The 22,276-nt window shown below is 47.7% G+C and overlaps 1 pseudogene across 1 annotated transcript in view; it reads left to right on the top strand.

Moving 5' to 3' along the window:
• Window positions 1–8,338: 8,338 nt before the first annotated feature.
• Window positions 8,339–22,276, top strand: part of LOC106591425 (serine hydroxymethyltransferase, cytosolic-like) — a 59,654-nt pseudogene continuing 45,716 nt past the window's right edge. The window contains exon 1 of the transcript XR_014391615.1: window positions 8,339–8,429. The product of XR_014391615.1 is annotated as a serine hydroxymethyltransferase, cytosolic-like (transcript). The remainder of the gene's footprint in view (window positions 8,430–22,276) is intronic.

The raw sequence follows: 22,276 nt of genomic DNA, 5'->3' as shown, positions 1-22,276 counted from the left end.
ACACCGATCGAACGCAACGACATCTTTTAGCTGGACGAGACCAACCTATCAGAACTGTGCAGAAGTTAATTCTGGACCGGGCTGAAGGACAGAGGGCCAATCACGATATCCAGTTCCCACTGTCTCTTTTCAGGAGCTGAATTTGACGATCAGACTGATGGGACTCCTTCATCACTTCTCCATGGAAACCAGAGAATCAGGAATCTCCGACTTTGACAACTACAGAGTTCTGATGGTCTGGTAGAGGGATGACTGACCCTCTGGTCTGGTAGAGGGATGACTGACCCTCTGGTCTGGTAGAGGGATGACTGACCCTCTGGTCTGGTAGAGGGATGACTGACCCTCTGGTCTGGTAGAGGGATGACTGACCCTCTGGTCTGGTAGAGGGATGACTGACCCTCTGGTCTGGTAGAGGGATGACTGACCCTCTGGTCTGGTAGAGGGATGACTGACCCTCTGGTCTGGTAGAGTGATGACTGACCCTCTGGTCTGGTAGAGTGATGACTGACCCTCTGGTCTGGTAGAGGGATGACTGACCCTCTGGTCTGGTAGAGGGATGACTGACCCTCTGGTCTGGTAGAGGGATGACTGACCCTCTGGTCTGGTAGAGTGATGACTGACCCTCTGGTCTGGTAGAGGGATGACTGACCCTCTGGTCTGGTAGAGGGATGACTGACCCTCTGGTCTGGTAGAGGGATGACTGACCCTCTGGTCTGGTAGAGGGATGACTGACCCTCTGGTCTGGTAGAGGGATGACTGACCCTCTGGTCTGGTAGAGGGATGACTGACCCTCTGGTCTGGTAGAGTGATGACTGATCCTCTGGTCTGGTAGAGGGATGACTGACCCTCTGGTCTGGTAGAGGGATGACTGACCCTCTGGTCTGGTAGAGGGATGACTGACCCTCTGGTCTGGTAGAGGGATGACTGACCCTCTGGTCTGGTAGAGGGATGACTGACCCTCTGGTCTGGTAGAGTGATGACTGACCCTCTGGTCTGGTAGAGTGATGACTGACCCTCTGGTCTGGTAGAGTGATGACTGACCCTCTGGTCTGGTAGAGTGATGACTGACCCTCTGGTCTGGTAGAGGGATGACTGACCCTCTGGTCTGGTAGAGTGATGACTGACCCTCTGGTCTGGTAGAGGGATGACTGACCCTCTGGTCTGGTAGAGGGATGACTGACCCTCTGGTCTGGTAGAGGGATGACTGACCCTCTGGTCTGGTAGAGTGATGACTGACCCTCTGGTCTGGTAGAGGGATGACTGACCCTCTGGTCTGGTAGAGGGATGACTGACCCTCTGGTCTGGTAGAGTGATGACTGACCCTCTGGTCTGGTAGAGGGATGACTGACCCTCTGGTCTGGTAGAGGGATGACTGACCCTCTGGTCTGGTAGAGGGATGACTGACCCTCTGGTCTGGTAGAGGGATGACTGACCCTCTGGTCTGGTAGAGTGATGACTGACCCTCTGGTCTGGTAGAGTGATGACTGACCCTCTGGTCTGGTAGAGGGATGACTGACCCTCTGGTCTGGTAGAGGGATGACTGACCCTCTGGTCTGGTAGAGTGATGACTGACCCTCTGGTCTGGTAGAGGGATGACTGACCCTCTGGTCTGGTAGAGTGATGACTGACCCTCTGGTCTGGTAGAGTGATGACTGACCCTCTGGTCTGGTAGAGGGATGACTGACCCTCTGGTCTGGTAGAGGGATGACTGACCCTCTGGTCTGGTAGAGGGATGACTGACCCTCTGGTCTGGTAGAGGGATGACTGACCCTCTGGTCTGGTAGAGGGATGACTGACCCTCTGGTCTGGTAGAGTGATGACTGACCCTCTGGTCTGGTAGAGGGATGACTGACCCTCTGGTCTGGTAGAGTGATGACTGATCCTCTGGTCTGGTAGAGGGATGACTGACCCTCTGGTCTGGTAGAGTGATGACTGACCCTCTGGTCTGGTAGAGTGATGACTGACCCTCTGGTCTGGTAGAGGGATGACTGACCCTCTGGTCTGGTAGAGGGATGACTGACCCTCTGGTCTGGTAGAGTGATGACTGACCCTCTGGTCTGGTAGAGTGATGACTGACCCTCTGGTCTGGTAGAGGGATGACTGACCCTCTGGTCTGGTAGAGTGATGACTGACCCTCTGGTCTGGTAGAGTGATGACTGACCCTCTGGTCTGGTAGAGTGATGACTGACCCTCTGGTCTGGTAGAGGGATGACTGACCCTCTGGTCTGGTAGAGGGATGACTGACCCTCTGGTCTGGTAGAGTGATGACTGACCCTCTGGTCTGGTAGAGGGATGACTGACCCTCTGGTCTGGTAGAGTGATGACTGACCCTCTGGTCTGGTAGAGTGATGACTGACCCTCTGGTCTGGTAGAGTGATGACTGACCCTCTGGTCTGGTAGAGTGATGACTGACCCTCTGGTCTGGTAGAGGGATGACTGACCCTCTGGTCTGGTAGAGTGATGACTGACCCTCTGGTCTGGTAGAGGGATGACTGACCCTCTGGTCTGGTAGAGTGATGACTGACCCTCTGGTCTGGTAGAGGGATGACTGACCCTCTGGTCTGGTAGAGGGATGACTGACCCTCTGGTCTGGTAGAGTGATGACTGACCCTCTGGTCTGGTAGAGTGATGACTGACCCTCTGGTCTGGTAGAGTGATGACTGACCCTCTGGTCTGGTAGAGGGATGACTGACCCTCTGGTCTGGTAGAGTGATGACTGACCCTCTGGTCTGGTAGAGTGATGACTGACCCTCTGGTCTGGTAGAGGGATGACTGACCCTCTGGTCTGGTAGAGTGATGACTGACCCTCTGGTCTGGTAGAGTGATGACTGACCCTCTGGTCTGGTAGAGGGATGACTGACCCTCTGGTCTGGTAGAGTGATGACTGACCCTCTGGTCTGGTAGAGGGATGACTGACCCTCTGGTCTGGTAGAGTGATGACTGACCCTCTGGTCTGGTAGAGGGATGACTGACCCTCTGGTCTGGTAGAGGGATGACTGACCCTCTGGTCTGGTAGAGTGATGACTGACCCTCTGGTCTGGTAGAGTGATGACTGACCCTCTGGTCTGGTAGAGTGATGACTGACCCTCTGGTCTGGTAGAGTGATGACTGACCCTCTGGTCTGGTAGAGTGATGACTGACCCTCTGGTCTGGTAGAGTGATGACTGACCCTCTGGTCTGGTAGAGTGATGACTGACCCTCTGGTCTGGTAGAGTGATGACTGACCCTCTGGTCTGGTAGAGTGATGACTGACCCTCTGGTCTGGTAGAGGGATGACTGACCCTCTGGTCTGGTAGAGGGATGACTGACCCTCTGGTCTGGTAGAGGGATGACTGACCCTCTGGTCTGGTAGAGGGATGACTGACCCTCTGGTCTGGTAGAGGGATGACTGACCCTCTGGTCTGGTAGAGTGATGACTGACCCTCTGGTCTGGTAGAGTGATGACTGACCCTCTGGTCTGGTAGAGGGATGACTGACCCTCTGGTCTGGTAGAGTGATGACTGACCCTCTGGTCTGGTAGAGTGATGACTGACCCTCTGGTCTGGTAGAGGGATGACTGACCCTCTGGTCTGGTAGAGGGATGACTGACCCTCTGGTCTGGTAGAGTGATGACTGACCCTCTGGTCTGGTAGAGGGATGACTGACCCTCTGGTCTGGTAGAGGGATGACTGACCCTCTGGTCTGGTAGAGGGATGACTGACCCTCTGGTCTGGTAGAGTGATGACTGACCCTCTGGTCTGGTAGAGTGATGACTGACCCTCTGGTCTGGTAGAGTGATGACTGACCCTCTGGTCTGGTAGAGGGATGACTGACCCTCTGGTCTGGTAGAGGGATGACTGACCCTCTGGTCTGGTAGAGTGATGACTGACCCTCTGGTCTGGTAGAGGGATGACTGACCCTCTGGTCTGGTAGAGGGATGACTGACCCTCTGGTCTGGTAGAGGGATGACTGACCCTCTGGTCTGGTAGAGGGATGACTGACCCTCTGGTCTGGTAGAGGGATGACTGACCCTCTGGTCTGGTAGAGGGATGACTGACCCTCTGGTCTGGTAGAGTGATGACTGACCCTCTGGTCTGGTCGAGGGATGACTGACCCTCTGGTCTGGTAGAGTGATGACTGACCCTCTGGTCTGGTAGAGGGATGACTGACCCTCTGGTCTGGTAGAGTGATGACTGACCCTCTGGTCTGGTAGAGTGATGACTGACCCTCTGGTCTGGTAGAGTGATGACTGACCCTCTGGTCTGGTAGAGGGATGACTGACCCTCTGGTCTGGTAGAGGGATGACTGACCCTCTGGTCTGGTAGAGTGATGACTGACCCTCTGGTCTGGTAGAGGGATGACTGACCCTCTGGTCTGGTAGAGTGATGACTGACCCTCTGGTCTGGTAGAGGGATGACTGACCCTCTGGTCTGGTAGAGGGATGACTGACCCTCTGGTCTGGTAGAGTGATGACTGACCCTCTGGTCTGGTAGAGGGATGACTGACCCTCTGGTCTGGTAGAGTGATGACTGACCCTCTGGTCTGGTAGAGGGATGACTGACCCTCTGGTCTGGTAGAGTGATGACTGACCCTCTGGTCTGGTAGAGTGATGACTGACCCTCTGGTCTGGTAGAGTGATGACTGACCCTCTGGTCTGGTAGAGTGATGACTGACCCTCTGGTCTGGTAGAGTGATGACTGACCCTCTGGTCTGGTAGAGTGATGACTGACCCTCTGGTGGTCTGTGATGGTCTGGTAGAGGGATGACTGACCCTCTGGTGGTCTGTGATGGTCTGGTAGAGTGATGACTGACCCTCTGGTGGTCTGTGATGGTCTGGTAGAGGGATGACTGACCCTCTGGTCTGGTAGAGGGATGACTGACCCTCTGGTCTGGTAGAGTGATGACTGACCCTCTGGTCTGGTAGAGTGATGACTGACCCTCTGGTCTGGTAGAGGGATGACTGACCCTCTGGTCTGGTAGAGGGATGACTGACCCTCTGGTCTGGTAGAGGGATGACTGACCCTCTGGTCTGGTAGAGTGATGACTGACCCTCTGGTCTGGTAGAGTGATGACTGACCCTCTGGTCTGGTAGAGTGATGACTGACCCTCTGGTCTGGTAGAGTGATGACTGACCCTCTGGTCTGGTAGAGTGATGACTGACCCTCTGGTCTGGTAGAGTGATGACTGACCCTCTGGTCTGGTAGAGGGATGACTGACCCTCTGGTCTGGTAGAGTGATGACTGACCCTCTGGTGGTCTGTGATGGTCTGGTAGAGTGATGACTGACCCTCTGGTGGTCTGTGATGGTCTGGTAGAGTGATGACTGACCCTCTGGTCTGGTAGAGTGATGACTGACCCTCTGGTCTGGTAGAGTGATGACTGACCCTCTGGTGGTCTGTGATGGTCTGGTAGAGGGATGACTGACCCTCTGGTGGTCTGTGATGGTCTGGTAGAGGGATGACTGACCCTCTGGTCTGGTAGAGTGATGACTGACCCTCTGGTGATCTGTGATGGTCTGGTAGAGTGATGACTGACCCTCTGGTCTGGTAGAGTGATGACTGACCCTCTGGTGGTCTGTGATGGTCTGGTAGAGTGATGACTGACCCTCTGGTGGTCTTTGATGGTCTGGTAGAGTGATGACTGACCCTCTGGTCTGGTAGAGTGATGACTGACCCTCTGGTCTGGTAGAGTGATGACTGACCCTCTGGTCTGTGATGGTCTGGTAGAGGGATGACTGACCCTCTGGTCTGGTAGAGTGATGACTGACCCTCTGGTCTGGTAGAGTGATGACTGACCCTCTGGTCTGGTAGAGTGATGACTGACCCTCTGGTCTGGTAGAGGGATGACTGACCCTCTGGTCTGGTAGAGGGATGACTGACCCTCTGGTCTGGTAGAGTGATGACTGACCCTCTGGTCTGGTAGAGGGATGACTGACCCTCTGGTCTGGTAGAGTGATGACTGACCCTCTGGTGGTCTGTGATGGTCTGGTAGAGTGATGACTGATCCTCTGGTCTGGTAGAGGGATGACTGACCCTCTGGTGGTCTGTGATGGTCTGGTAGAGTGATGACTGACCCTCTGGTGGTCTGTGATGGTCTGGTAGAGTGATGACTGACCCTCTGGTGGTCTGTGATGGTCTGGTAGAGTGATGACTGACCCTCTGGTCTGGTAGAGGGATGACTGACCCTCTGGTCTGGTAGAGTGATGACTGACCCTCTGGTGGTCTGTGATGGTCTGGTAGAGTGATGACTGACCCTCTGGTCTGGTAGAGTGATGACTGACCCTCTGGTGGTCTGTGATGGTCTGGTAGAGTGATGACTGACCCTCTGGTGGTCTGTGATGGTCTGGTAGAGTGATGACTGACCCTCTGGTGGTCTGTGATGGTCTGGTAGAGTGATGACTGACCCTCTGGTCTGGTAGAGTGATGACTGACCCTCTGGTCTGGTAGAGGGATGACTGACCCTCTGGTGGTCTGTGATGGTCTGGATGATTGATGACTGACCCTATGAGGAAGACCTGAAAGATCGGACATCGATGTCAGTGACGACCTCTCTTCAACATGTGTTCAAGAACTGACCATAAAGACATTTATTAAGCCCTACCTGAAATACAATTAATGAGCTCTACATTAAAGATATTTGATAACCTATTGGTCTGTTATGACTGTCCGTCTTTGACTGGGTGGGACCTAAGGTACTATAACTGATCCTATTGGTCTGTTATGACTGTCTGTCTTTGACAGGGTGGGGACCTAAGGTACTATAACTGATCCTATTGGTCTGTTATGACTGTGTGTCTTTGACAGGGTGGGACCTAAGGTACTATAACTGATCCTATTGGTCTGTTATGACTGTCTGTCTTTGACAGGGTGGGACCTAAGGTACTATAACTGATCCTATTGGTCTGTTATAACTGTCTGTCTTTGACAGGGTGGGACCTAAGGTACTATAACTGATCCTATTGGTCTGTTATGACTGTCTGTCTTTGACAGGGTGGGACCTAAGGTACTATAGCTGATCCTATTGGTCTGTAATCATGTCACTATAACAATTTAAAATGCTGTTCTGAATGTACCATTTTATATCAAAATAACAATTTCATAATTCAACTATTTATAAGCTCTTTAATCAATATATTGTACAGAAAGAATAAGTTATCATATCACAGTATTGTTGAATTAAACTATTTATAAGCTCTTTAATCAATATATTGTACAGAAAGACTAAGTTATTTTACCACAGTATTGTTGAATTAAACTATTTATAAGCACTTAAAGCAATATATTGTACAGAAAGACTAAGTTATTTTACCACACTATTGTTGAATTAAACTATTTATAAGCACTTTAATCAATATATTGTACAGAAAGACTAAGTTATCATACCACAGTATTGTTGAATTAAACTATTTATAAGCACTTTAATCAATATATTGTACAGAAAGACTAAGTTATTTTACCACAGTATTGTTGAATTAAACTATTTATAAGCTCTTTAATCAATATATTGTACAGAAAGACTAAGTTATCATATCACAGTATTGTTGAATTAAACTATTTATAAGCACTTTAATCAATATATTGTACAGAAAGAATAAGTTATCATATCACAGTATTGTTGAATTAAACTATTTATAAGCTCTTTAATCAATATATTGTACAGAAAGAATAAGTTATCATATCACAGTATTGTTGAATTAAACTATTTATAAGCTCTTTAATCAATATATTGTACAGAAAGACTAAGTTATCATACCACACTATTGTTGAATTAAACTATTTATAAGCACTTTAATCAATATATTGTACAGAAAGACTAAGTTATCATATCACAGTATTGTTGAATTAAACTATTTATAAGCTCTTTAATCAATATATTGTACAGAAATAATAAGTTATCATATCACAGTATTGTTGAATTAAACTATTTATAAGCACTTAAAGCAATATATTGTACAGAAAGACTAAGTTATTTTACCACACTATTGTTGAATTAAACTATTTATAAGCACTTAAAACAATATATTGTACAGAAATAATAAATTATCATATCACAGTATTGTTGAATTAAACTATTTATAAGCACTTTAATCAATATATTGTACAGAAAGACTAAGTTATCATATCACAGTATTGTTGAATTAAACTATTTATAAGCACTTTAATCAATATATTGTACAGAAAGACTAAGTTATTTTACCACAGTATTGTTGAATTCAACTAACGGTATAATTTAATCCCTGTGTCTCGTGATCACCGTCGATCAGTTTCATTGGACAGTTCAGACGTTTGTGTTGTGTGTTTTAATTGGCTAACAGCGAGAAAAAGGGGTCGTGGACGTCACGTCTCTCTGTACACTGATTGGTTTGTATGTTTGGCGGACTTCGTCTTCCTGGTAAAGTGAGTTGAGTGTGAGCTTTCCGACCGGTGACAGCTGCACAGCCTGGGGGACTTGGTGGGTACCCAGATAAATAAATTACTCTTTATTCAACGTTACATAGCTTATATTTATGCTTTTTTTTTTAATAGCTTGGTTAGCGTGTGGTTTTTAAGGGGTGAAGTTTTTTTACCACTTTTGCTAGCTAAGAAACTCATAGCTAAGTTAGCTAGATATACAATGTGTAACTTGTAACTTTTCCTTGAATATGTGAAAGTCCTATTTAATTGTTATTATTTGTTATTATGCATTAATTGAACATTTTCTATTTAGTCAGATCAGCTGTAAATATCGTAAATGTAGTGAAACAGCGAGACCTCGTGTCACCAGACAGCTGAAACAGGAGGGTCAGTGCTATACGGGATCCTTGGGACGCCCCCCCCCCCCTAATTAACCCGTTCCTTACCTACAGATAAACACCAACGACATTTAGTTATTATACAAGTCTTTTACCTTAATAACCATAAAACTACTTCAACTAACATTTCTGCTAGGGACGACCCTGGATAACACTGTCATCAAAAATACAGCGATCAGTTTCTCTCTCTGTCATAGAAAACGTCTAACGAGCAGCGCCCACAATGTGTTGTGTTGTGTTGTGTGTGTGGAAGAGCCTTTAGTAACGAGTCTCTCATAACGGAACGAATGTAATAAAACGTCCACATCATGACGGTTAAACCCAGAGAGGTATTTCAGAACAGGATGCTTCAGGAAACACTGGTTCCACAGTGGACCAGTCAGTCCGATAGCAAGGCGTTGTTGTCATTTTATAAACAGGTGATGATCGGCAGAAATAAGGCGGTGTTGTTTAAAACAGAGGCCGGAATAGACCTGCTGTCGTTAGGACCTCAGTGTCGTTTAAAACAGAGGCCGGAATAGACCTGCTGTCGTTAGGACCTCAGTGTCGTTTAAAACAGAGGCCGGAATAGACCTGCTGTCATTAGGACCTCAGTGTCGTTTAAAACAGAGGCCAGAATAGACCTGCTGTCATTAGGACCTCAGTGCTGTTAGAAACAGAGGCCAGAATAGACCTGCTGTCATTAGGACCTCAGCGTTGTTAGAAACAGAGGCCAGAATAGACCTGCTGTCATTAGGACCTCAGTGCTGTTAAAAACAGAGGCCAGAATAGACCTGCTGTCATTAGGACCTCAGTGCTGTTAAAAACAGAGGCCAGAATAGACCTGCTGTCATTAGGACCTCAGTGCTGTTTAAAACAGAGGCCGGAATAGACCTGCTGTCATTAGGACCTCAGTGCTGTTAAAAACAGAGGCCAGAATAGACCTGCTGTCATTAGGACCTCAGTGTTGTTAAAAACAGAGGCCAGAATAGACCTGCTGTCGTTAGGACCTCAGTGTCGTTAAAAACAGAGGCTGGAATAGACCTGCTGTCATTAGGACCTCAGTGTTGTTAGAAACAGAGGCCAGAATAGACCTGCTGTCATTAGGACCTCAGTGTTGTTAGAAACAGAGGCCAGAATAGACCTGCTGTCATTAGGACCTCAGTGTTGTTAAAAACAGAGGCCAGAATAGACCTGCTGTCATTAGGACCTCAGCGTTGTTAGAAACAGAGGCTGGAATAGACCTGCTGTCATTAGGACCTCAGTGTCGTTAAAAACAGAGGCCAGAATAGACCTGCTGTCATTAGGACCTCAGTGCTGTTAAAAACAGAGGCCAGAATAGACCTGCTGTCATTAGGACCTCAGTGCTGTTAAAAACAGAGGCCAGAATAGACCTGCTGTCATTAGGACCTCAGTGCTGTTAAAAACAGAGGCCGGAATAGACCTGCTGTCATTAGGACCTCAGTGTCGTTAAAAACAGAGGCCAGAATAGACCTGCTGTCATTAGGACCTCAGTGCTGTTAAAAACAGAGGCCAGAATAGACCTGCTGTCATTAGGACCTCAGCGTTGTTAGAAACAGAGGCCAGAATAGACCTGCTGTCATTAGGACCTCAGTGTTTAAAACAGAGGCCAGAATAGACCTGCTGTCATTAGGACCTCAGTGCTGTTAAAAACAGAGGCCAGAATAGACCTGCTGTCATTAGGACCTCAGTGCTGTTAGAAACAGAGGCCAGAATAGACCTGCTGTCATTAGGACCTCAGTGTCGTTAAAAACAGAGGCCAGAATAGACCTGCTGTCATTAGGACCTCAGTGCTGTTAAAAACAGAGGCCAGAATAGACCTGCTGTCATTAGGACCTCAGTGTTGTTTAAAACAGAGGCCAGAATAGACCTGCTGTCATTAGGACCTCAGTGGTGTTAGAAACAGAGGCCAGAATAGACCTGCTGTCATTAGGACCTCAGTGCTGTTAAAAACAGAGGCCAGAATAGACCTGCTGTCATTAGGACCTCAGCGTTGTTAGAAACAGAGGCCAGAATAGACCTGCTGTCATTAGGACCTCAGTGTTGTTAAAAACAGAGGCCGGAATAGACCTGCTGTCATTAGGACCTCAGTGTCGTTAAAAACAGAGGCCGGAATAGACCTGCTGTCGTTAGGACCTCAGTGCTGTTAAAAACAGAGGCCGGAATAGACCTGCTGTCATTAGGACCTCAGCGTTGTTAGAAACAGAGGCCAGAATAGACCTGCTGTCATTAGGACCTCAGCGTTGTTAAAAACAGAGGCCAGAATAGACCTGCTGTCATTAGGACCTCAGTGTTGTTAAAAACAGAGGCCAGAATAGACCTGCTGTCATTAGGACCTCAGTGTTGTTAAAAACAGAGGCCAGAATAGACCTGCTGTCATTAGGACCTCAGTGTTGTTAAAAACAGAGGCCAGAATAGACCTGCTGTCATTAGGACCTCAGTGTTGTTAAAAACAGAGGCCAGAATAGACCTGCTGTCGTTAGGACCTCAGTGTTGTTAAAAACAGAGGCCAGAATAGACCTGCTGTCATTAGGACCTCAGCGTTGTTAGAAACAGAGGCTGGAATAGACCTGCTGTCATTAGGACCTCAGTGTTGTTAAAAACAGAGGCCAGAATAGACCTGCTGTCATTAGGACCTCAGTGCTGTTAAAAACAGAGGCCAGAATAGACCTGCTGTCATTAGGACCTCAGCGTTGTTAAAAACAGAGGCCGGAATAGACCTGCTGTCATTAGGACCTCAGTGCTGTTAAAAACAGAGGCCAGAATAGACCTGCTGTCATTAGGACCTCAGTGCTGTTAAAAACAGAGGCCAGAATAGACCTGCTGTCATTAGGACCTCAGTGTCGTTAAAAACAGAGGCCGGAATAGACCTGCTGTCATTAGGACCTCAGTGTCGTTAAAAACAGAGGCCGGAATAGACCTGCTGTCATTAGGACCTCAGTGTCGTTAAAAACAGAGGCCAGAATAGACCTGCTGTCATTAGGACCTCAGTGTTGTTAAAAACAGAGGCCGGAATAGACCTGCTGTCATTAGGACCTCAGTGTCGTTAAAAACAGAGGCCGGAATAGACCTGCTGTCATTAGGACCTCAGTGTCGTTAAAAACAGAGGCCAGAATAGACCTGCTGTCATTAGGACCTCAGTGTTGTTAGAAACAGAGGCCAGAATAGACCTGCTGTCATTAGGACCTCAGTGTCGTTAAAAACAGAGGCCAGAATAGACCTGCTGTCATTAGGACCTCAGTGCTGTTAAAAACAGAGGCCAGAATAGACCTGCTGTCATTAGGACCTCAGTGTTGTTAAAAACAGAGGCCAGAATAGACCTGCTGTCATTAGGACCTCAGTGCTGTTAAAAACAGAGGCCAGAATAGACCTGCTGTCATTAGGACCTCAGTGTTGTTAGAAACAGAGGCCAGAATAGACCTGCTGTCATTAGGATCTCAGTGCTGTTAAAAACAGAGGCCAGAATAGACCTGCTGTCATTAGGACCTCAGTGCTGTTAAAAACAGAGACCAGAATAGACCTGCTGTCATTAGGACCTCAGTGCTGTTAAAAACAGAGACCAGAATAGACCTGCTGTCATTAGGACCTCAGTGTTGTTAAAAACAGAGGCCAGAATAGACCTGCTGTCATTAGGACCTCAGTGTTGTTAAAAACAGAGGCCAGAATAGACCTGCTGTCATTAGGACCTCAGTGTTGTTAAAAACAGAGGCCAGAATAGACCTGCTGTCATTAGGACCTCAGTGTTGTTAAAAACAGAGACCAGAATAGACCTGCTGTCGTTAGGACCTCAGTGTTGTTAAAAACAGAGGCCAGAATAGACCTGCTGTCATTAGGACCTCAGCGTTGTTAAAAACAGAGGCCAGAATAGACCTGCTGTCATTAGGACCTCAGTGTTGTTAAAAACAGAGGCCAGAATAGACCTGCTGTCATTAGGACCTCAGTGTTGTTAAAAACAGAGGCCAGAATAGACCTGCTGTCATTAGGACCTCAGTGTTGTTAAAAACAGAGGCCGGAATAGACCTGCTGTCGTTAGGACCTCAGTGCTGTTTAAAACAGAGGCCAGAATAGACCTGCTGTCATTAGGACCTCAGTGTTGTTAAAAACAGAGGCCAGAATAGACCTGCTGTCATTAGGACCTCAGTGTTGTTAAAAACAGAGGCCGGAATAGACCTGCTGTCGTTAGGACCTCAGTGCTGTTTAAAACAGAGGCCAGAATAGACCTGCTGTCATTAGGACCTCAGTGTTGTTAAAAACAGAGGCCGGAATAGACCTGCTGTCATTAGGACCTCAGTGCTGTTAAAAACAGAGGCCAGAATAGACCTGCTGTCGTTAGGACCTCAGTGTTGTTAAAAACAGAGGCCAGAATAGACCTGCTGTCATTAGGACTGTGTGTGATGTGATCAATCACTTCATTCCAGTTCAGAATAAATAAAATATGTATTTTATTTCAACAGTTCCAACCTAGACAGATATGAGTGTTTTTAATGGAGGGTAAATAAACACGAATGGATATTTATACGGATATTTAATGCCATTGTTATTTGTTTTATGCATAAGGGCAATGAAATGTACTGATATTTATGTAAAAGAGGCATATTTTCCTAAACTCTGAGTCCCGGGAAAATACAGAATTTCTAATTTGGGGTCGCAGGCTGAAAAACACAGAATGTGTTACTTCATCGCTCTCGGTCAGTGAGCTGACGGTGGCTGGTCTCTGTAATTTGGCCAAACTAGATAACAGAAGTCATGAGTCCTGCTGCTGTTACATCAGACACAGAGTGGCAGTGACAAGGGGTCGCGCCCTATTCCCTACATAGTGCCCTATTTCCACTAGGGTCGTACCAACTGGCACCCTATTCCCTACATAGTGCCCTATTTCCACTAGGGCCGTACCAACTGGCACCCTATTCCCTACATAGTGCCCTATTTCCACTAGGGCCATACCAACTGGCACCCTATTCCCTACATAGTGCCCTATTTCCACTAGGGTCGTACCAACTGGCACCCTATTCCCTACATAGTGCCCTATTTCCACTAAGGTCGTACCAACTGGCACCCTATTCCCTACATAGTGCCCTATTTCCACTAGGGCCGTACCAACTGGCGCCCTATTCCCTACATAGTGCCCTATTTCCACTAGGGTCGTACCAACTGGCACCCTATTCCCTACATAGTGCCCTATTTCCACTAGGGTCGTACCAACTGGCATCCTATTCCCTACATAGTGCCCTATTTCCACTAGGGCCGTACCAACTGGCATCCTATTCCCTACATAGTGCACTACTTCCACCAGGACCGTAGGGTTCTGGTTCTGATCAGTCCACTACTTCCACCAGGACCATAGGGTTCTGATCAGTCCACTACTTCCACCAGGACCGTAGGGTTCTGATCAGTCCACTACTTCCACCAGGACCGTAGGGTTCTGGTTCTGATCAGTCCACTACTTCCACCAGGACCGTAGGGTTCTGATCAGTCCACTACTTCCACCAGGACCATAGGGTTCTGATCAGTCCACTACTTCTACCAGGACCGTAGGGTTCTGGTTCTGATCAGTCCACTACTTCCACCAGGACCGTAGGGTTCTGGTTCTGATCAGTCCACTACTTCCACCAGGACCATAGGGTTCTGATCAGTCCACTACTTCCACCAGGACCATAGGGTTCTGATCAGTCCACTACTTCCACCAGGACCGTAGGGTTCTGATCAGTCCACTACTTCCACCAGGACCGTAGGGTTCTGGTTCTGATCAGTCCACTACTTCCACCAGGACCATAGGGTTCTGATCAGTCCACTACTTCCACCAGGACCATAGGGTTCTGGTCAGTCCACTACTTCTACCAGGACCATAGGGTTCTGATCAGTCCACTACTTCCACCAGGACCATAGGGTTCTGGTCAGTCCACTACTTCTACCAGGACCATAGGGTTCTGATCAGTCCACTACTTCCACCAGGACCGTAGGGTTCTGATCAGTCCACTACTTCCACCAGGACCATAGGGTTCTGGTTCTGATCAGTCCACTACTTCCACCAGGACCATAGGGTTCTGGTTCTGATCAGTCCACTACTTCTACCAGGACCATAGGGTTCTGATCAGTCCACTACTTCCACCAGGACCGTAGGGTTCTGGTTCTGATCAGTCCACTACTTCCACCAGGACCGTAGGGTTCTGGTCAGTCCACTACTTCCACCAGGACCGTAGGGTTCTGATCAGTCCACTACTTCCACCAGGACCATAGGGTTCTGATCAGTCCACTACTTCCACCAGGACCGTAGGGTTCTGATCAGTCCACTACTTCCACCAGGACCATAGGGTTCTGATCAGTCCACTACTTCCACCAGGACCGTAGGGTTCTGATCAGTCCACTACTTCCACCAGGACCGTAGGGTTCTGATCAGTCCACTACTTCCACCAGGACCGTAGGGTTCTGATCAGTCCACTACTTCCACCAGGACCGTAGGGTTCTGATCAGTCCACTACTTCCACCAGGACCGTAGGGTTCTGATCAGTCCACTACTTCCACCAGGACCATAGGGTTCTGGTTCTGATCAGTCCACTACTTCTACCAGGACCGTAGGGTTCTGATCAGTCCACTACTTCTACCAGGACCATAGGGTTCTGATCAGTCCACTACTTCTACCAGGACCATAGGGTTCTGATCAGTCCACTACTTCCACCAGGACCGTAGGGTTCTGATCAGTCCACTACTTCTACCAGGACCGTAGGGTTCTGATCAGTCCACTACTTCCACCAGGACCATAGGGTTCTGATCAGTCCACTACTTCCACCAGGACCGTAGGGTTCTGATCAGTCCACTACTTCCACCAGGACCATAGGGTTCTGATCAGTCCACTACTTCCACCAGGACCGTAGGGTTCTGATCAGTCCACTACTTCCACCAGGACCGTAGGGTTCTGATCAGTCCACTACTTCCACCAGGACCACAGGGTTCTGATCAGTCCACTACTTCCACCAGGACCATAGGGTTCTGATCAGTCCACTACTTCCACCAGGACCATAGGGTTCTGATCAGTCCACTACTTCCACCAGGACCATAGGGTTCTGATCAGTCCACTACTTCTACCAGGACCATAGGGTTCTGATCAGTCCACTACTTCCACCAGGACCATAGGGTTCTGGTTCTGATCAGTCCACTACTTCCACCAGGACCGTAGGGTTCTGGTTCTGATCAGTCCACTACTTCCACCAGGACCATAGGGTTCTGATCAGTCCACTACTTCCACCAGGACCGTAGGGTTCTGATCAGTCCACTACTTCCACCAGGACCATAGGGTTCTGATCAGTCCACTACTTCCACCAGGACCATAGGGTTCTGATCAGTCCACTACTTCCACCAGGACCATAGGGTTCTGGTTCTGATCAGTCCACTACTTCCACCAGGACCATAGGGTTCTGATCAGTCCACTACTTCCACCAGGACCGTAGGGTTCTGATCAGTCCACTACTTCTACCAGGACCGTAGGGTTCTGATCAGTCCACTACTTCCACCAGGACCGTAGGGTTCTGATCAGTCCACTACTTCCACCAGGACCGTAGGGTTCTGATCAGTCCACTACTTCCACCAGGACCGTAGGGTTCTGATCAGTCCACTACTTCCACCAGGACCGTAGGGTTCTGATCAGTCCACTACTTCCACCAGGACCGTAGGGTTCTGATCAGTCCACTACTTCCACCAGGACCATAGGGTTCTGGTTCTGATCAGTCCACTACTTCCACCAGGACCATAGGGTTCTGGTTCTGATCAGTCCACTACTTCCACCAGGACCGTAGGGTTCTGATCAGTCCACTACTTCCACCAGGACCGTAGGGTTCTGATCAGTCCACTACTTCCACCAGGACCATAGGGTTCTGATCAGTCCACTACTTCTACCAGGACCGTAGGGTTCTGATCAGTCCACTACTTCCACCAGGACCATAGGGTTCTGGTTCTGATCAGTCCACTACTTCCACCAGGACCGTAGGGTTCTGATCAGTCCACTACTTCCACCAGGACCATAGGGTTCTGATCAGTCCACTACTTCCACCAGGACCGTAGGGTTCTGATCAGTCCACTACTTCTACCAGGACCGTAGGGTTCTGATCAGTCCACTACTTCCACCAGGACCATAGGGTTCTGGTTCTGATCAGTCCACTACTTCCACCAGGACCGTAGGGTTCTGATCAGTCCACTACTTCCACCAGGACCGTAGGGTTCTGATCAGTCCACTACTTCCACCAGGACCATAGGGTTCTGATCAGTCCACTACTTCTACCAGGACCGTAGGGTTCTGATCAGTCCACTACTTCCACCAGGACCGTAGGGTTCTGGTTCTGATCAGTCCACTACTTCCACCAGGACCATAGGGTTCTGATCAGTCCACTACTTCTACCAGGACCGTAGGGTTCTGATCAGTCCACTACTTCCACCAGGACCATAGGGTTCTGGTTCTGATCAGTCCACTACTTCCACCAGGACCATAGGGTTCTGGTTCTGATCAGTCCACTACTTCTACCAGGACCATAGGGTTCTGATCAGTCCACTACTTCCACCAGGACCGTAGGGTTCTGATCAGTCCACTACTTCTACCAGGACCATAGGGTTCTGATCAGTCCACTACTTCCACCAGGACCATAGGGTTCTGGTTCTGGTCCGTGTAGTAATAGTGCGCCATTTTGTTTGTTGATGTAGGTCATGGTGACCCATAGTTATCTATCTAGTTAATCATTGTTGTCATGAAGGCTGGATAGTTGTTGTTGTAACTCTGCATAGTTCTAGTCTAACAGGGTGATGGGTAGTTTCCTGAGCTCTTATCAAGTCCCTGTGGTCAAACGTTAACCACTGGACAGGACCGGACCAGAGCTCTTTATGGACCAGAGCCTGGACAGGACAGGACCAGACCAGAGCTCTTTATGGACCAGAGCCCGGACAGGACAGGACCAGAGCTCTTTATGGACCAGAACCTGGACAGGACCGGACCAGAGCTCTTTATGGACCAGAGCTCTTTATGGACCAGAGCCTGGACAGGACCGGACCAGAGCTCTTTATGGACCAGAGCCTGGACAGGACCGGACCAGAGCTCTTTATGGACCAGAGCCTGGACAGGACCAGACCAGAGCTCTTTATGGACCAGAACCTGGACAGGACCGGACCAGAGCTCTTTATGGACCAGAACCTGGACAGGACCGGACCAGAGCTCTTTATGGACCAGAGCCTGGACAGGACCGGACCAGAGCTCTTTATGGACCAGAGCCTGGACAGGACCGGACCAGAGCTCTTTATGGACCAGAACCTGGACAGGACCAGACCAGAGCTCTTTATGGACCAGAGCCTGGACAGGACCAGACCAGAGCTCTTTATGGACCAGAACCTGGACAGGACAGGTCCAGAGCTCTTTATGGACCAGAACCTGGACAGGACCAGAGCTCTTTATGGACCAGAGCTCTTTATGGACCAGAACCTGGACAGGACAGGACCAGAGCTCTTTATAGACCAGAACCTGGACAGGACCGGACCAGAGCTCTTTATGGACCAGAGCCTGGACAGGACAGGACCAGAGCTCTTTATGGACCAGAGCCTGGACAGGACCGGACCAGAGCTCTTTATGGACCAGAACCTGGACAGGACAGGACCAGACCAGAGCTCTTTATGGACCAGAACCTGGAAAGGACCAGAGCTCTTTATGGACCAGAACCTGGACAGGACCGGACCAGAGCTCTTTATGGACCAGAGCTCTTTATGGACCAGAGCTCTTTATGGACCAGAACCTGGACAGGACCGGACCAGAGCTCTTTATGGACCAGAACCTGGACAGGACCGGACCAGAGCACTTTATGGACCAGAACCTGGACAGGACCAGAGCTCTTTATGGACCAGAGCTCTTTATGGACCAGAGCCTGGACAGGACCGGACCAGAGCTCTTTATGGACCAGAACCTGGACAGGACCGGACCAGAGCTCTTTATGGACCAGAACCTGGACAGGACCAGACCAGAGCTCTTTATGGACCAGAGCCTGGACAGGACCAGAGGTTCCAACCTGACTAAATATAGTCCTGTTGGTTTAAACGTGGCTGTTCCAACCTGACTAAATATAGTCCTGTTGGTTTAAACGTGGCTGTTCCAGTGGTAACCTGACTAAATATAGTCCTGTTGGTTTAAACGTGGCTGTTCCAACCTGACTAAATATAGTCCTGTTGGTTTAAACCTGGCTGTTCCAGTGGTAACCTGACTAAATATAGTCCTGTTGGTTTAAACGTGGCTGTTCCAGTGGTAACCTGACTAAATATAGTCCTGTTGGTTTAAACGTGGCTGTTCCAGTGGTAACCTGACTAAATATAGTCCTGTTGGTTTAAACGTGGCTGTTCCAACCTGACTAAATATAGTCCTGTTGGTTTAAACGTGGCTGTTCCAGTGGTAACCTGACTAAATATAGTCCTGTTGGTTTAAACGTGGCTGTTCCAGTGGTAACCTGACTAAATATAGTCCTGTTGGTTTAAACGTGGCTGTTCCAGTGATAACCTGACTAAATATAGTCCTGTTGGTTTAAACCTGGCTGTTCCAACCTGACTAAATATAGTCCTGTTGGTTTAAACGTGGCTGTTCCAGTGGTAACCTGACTAAATATAGTCCTGTTGGTTTAAACGTGGCTGTTCCAGTGGTAACCTGACTAAATATAGTCCTGTTGGTTTAAACGTGGCTGTTCCAACCTGACTAAATATAGTCCTGTTGGTTTAAACGTAGCTGTTCCAACCTGACTAAATATAGTCCTGTTGGTTTAAACGTGGCTGTTCCAGTGGTAACCTGACTAAATATAGTCCTGTTGGTTTAAACGTGGCTGTTCCAGTGGTAACCTGACTAAATATAGTCCTGTTGGTTTAAACGTGGCTGTTCCAACCTGACTAAATATAGTCCTGTTGGTTTAAACGTGGCTGTTCCAGTGGTAACCTGACTAAATATAGTCCTGTTGGTTTAAACCTGGCTGTTCCAACCTGACTAAATATAGTCCTGTTGGTTTAAACGTGGCTGTTCCAGTGATTAACCTGACTAAATATAGTCCTGTTTGTTTAAACGTGGCTGTTCCAGTGGTAACCTGACTAAATATAGTCCTGTTGGTTTAAACGTGGCTGTTCCAGTGGTAACCTGACTAAATATAGTCCTGTTGGTTTAAACATGGCTGTTCCAGTGGTAACCTGACTAAATATAGTCCTGTTGGTTTAAACGTGGCTGTTCCAGTGATAACCTGACTAAATATAGAGCTGTTGGTTTAAACGTGGCTGTTCCAACCTGACTAAATATAGTCCTGTTGGTTTAAACCTGGCTGTTCCAACCTGACTAAATATAGTCCTGTTGGTTTAAACGTGGCTGTTCCAACCTGACTAAATATAGTCCTGTTGGTTTAAACGTGGCTGTTCCAGTGGTAACCTGACTAAATATAGTCCTGTTGGTTTAAACGTGGCTGTTCCAGTGGTAACCTGACTAAATATAGTCCTGTTGGTTTAAACGTGGCTGTTCCAACCTGACTAAATATAGTCCTGTTGGTTTAAACGTGGCTGTTCCAGTGGTAACCTGACTAAATATAGTCCTGTTGGTTTAAACATGGCTGTTCCAACCTGACTAAATATAGTCCTGTTGGTTTAAACGTGGCTGTTCCAACCTGACTAAATATAGTCCTGTTGGTTTAAACGTGGCTGTTCCAGTGGTAACCTGACTAAATATAGTCCTGTTGGTTTAAACGTGGCTGTTCCAGTGGTAACCTGACTAAATATAGTCCTGTTGGTTTAAACGTGGCTGTTCCAGTGGTAACCTGACTAAATATAGTCCTGTTGGTTTAAACGTGGCTGTTCCAGTGGTAACCTGACTAAATATAGTCCTGTTGGTTTAAACGTGGCTGTTCCAGTGGTAACCTGACTAAATATAGTCCTGTTGGTTTAAACGTGGCTGTTCCAGTGGTAACCTGACTAAATATAGTCCTGTTGGTTTAAACCTGGCTGTTCCAGTGGTAACCTGACTAAATATAGTCCTGTTGGTTTAAACGTGGCTGTTCCAACCTGACTAAATATAGTCCTGTTGGTTTAAACGTGGCTGTTCCAGTGGTAACCTGACTAAATATAGTCCTGTTGGTTTAAACGTGGCTGTTCCAGTGGTAACCTGACTAAATATAGTCCTGTTGGTTTAAACGTGGCTGTTCCAACCTGACTAAATATAGTCCTGTTGGTTTAAACGTGGCTGTTCCAACCTGACTAAATATAGTCCTGTTGGTTTAAACGTGGCTGTTCCAACCTGACTAAATATAGTCCTGTTGGTTTAAACGTGGCTGTTCCAACCTGACTAAATATAGTCCTGTTGGTTTAAACCTGGCTGTTCCAACCTGACTAAATATAGTCCTGTTGGTTTAAACGTGGCTGTTCCAGTGGTAACCTGACTAAATATAGTCCTGTTGGTTTAAACCTGGCTGTTCCAACCTGACTAAATATAGTCCTGTTGGTTTAAACATGGCTGTTCCAGTGATAACCTGACTAAATATAGTCCTGTTGGTTTAAACGTGGCTGTTCCAACCTGACTAAATATAGTCCTGTTGGTTTAAACGTGGCTGTTCCAACCTGACTAAATATAGTCCTGTTGGTTTAAACGTGGCTGTTCCAACCTGACTAAATATAGTCCTGTTGGTTTAAACGTGGCTGTTCCAGTGGTAACCTGACTAAATATAGTCCTGTTGGTTTAAACGTGGCTGTTCCAGTGGTAACCTGACTAAATATAGTCCTGTTGGTTTAAACCTGGCTGTTCCAGTGATAACCTGACTAAATATAGTCCTGTTGGTTTAAACGTGGCTGTTCCAGTGGTAACCTGACTAAATATAGTCCTGTTGGTTTAAACGTGGCTGTTCCAACCTGACTAAATATAGTCCTGTTGGTTTAAACGTGGCTGTTCCAGTGGTAACCTGACTAAATATAGTCCTGTTGGTTTAAACCTGGCTGTTCCAACCTGACTAAATATAGTCCTGTTGGTTTAAACGTGGCTGTTCCAACCTGACTAAATATAGTCCTGTTGGTTTAAACGTGGCTGTTCCAGTGGTAACCTGACTAAATATAGTCCTGTTGGTTTAAACGTGGCTGTTCCAGTGGTAACCTGACTAAATATAGTCCTGTTGGTTTAAACGTGGCTGTTCCAGTGGTAACCTGACTAAATATAGTCCTGTTGGTTTAAACCTGGCTGTTCCAACCTGACTAAATATAGTCCTGTTGGTTTAAACGTGGCTGTTCCAACCTGACTAAATATAGTCCTGTTGGTTTAAACCTGGCTGTTCCAACCTGACTAAATATAGTCCTGTTGGTTTAAACGTGGCTGTTCCAGTGGTAACCTGACTAAATATAGTCCTGTTGGTTTAAACGTGGCTGTTCCAGTGGTAACCTGACTAAATATAGTCCTGTTGGTTTAAACGTGGCTGTTCCAGTGGTAACCTGACTAAATATAGTCCTGTTGGTTTAAACATGGCTGTTCCAGTGGTAACCT

Source organism: Salmo salar, unplaced genomic scaffold (assembly GCF_965601325.2).
Source record: "Salmo salar unplaced genomic scaffold, fSalSal1 ptg000721l, whole genome shotgun sequence".
NCBI classification, from domain to species: domain Eukaryota; kingdom Metazoa; phylum Chordata; class Actinopteri; order Salmoniformes; family Salmonidae; genus Salmo; species Salmo salar.
The sequence above is the reverse complement of the archived record's forward strand: the minus strand, read 5'-3'. Positions and strand labels throughout refer to the sequence as shown.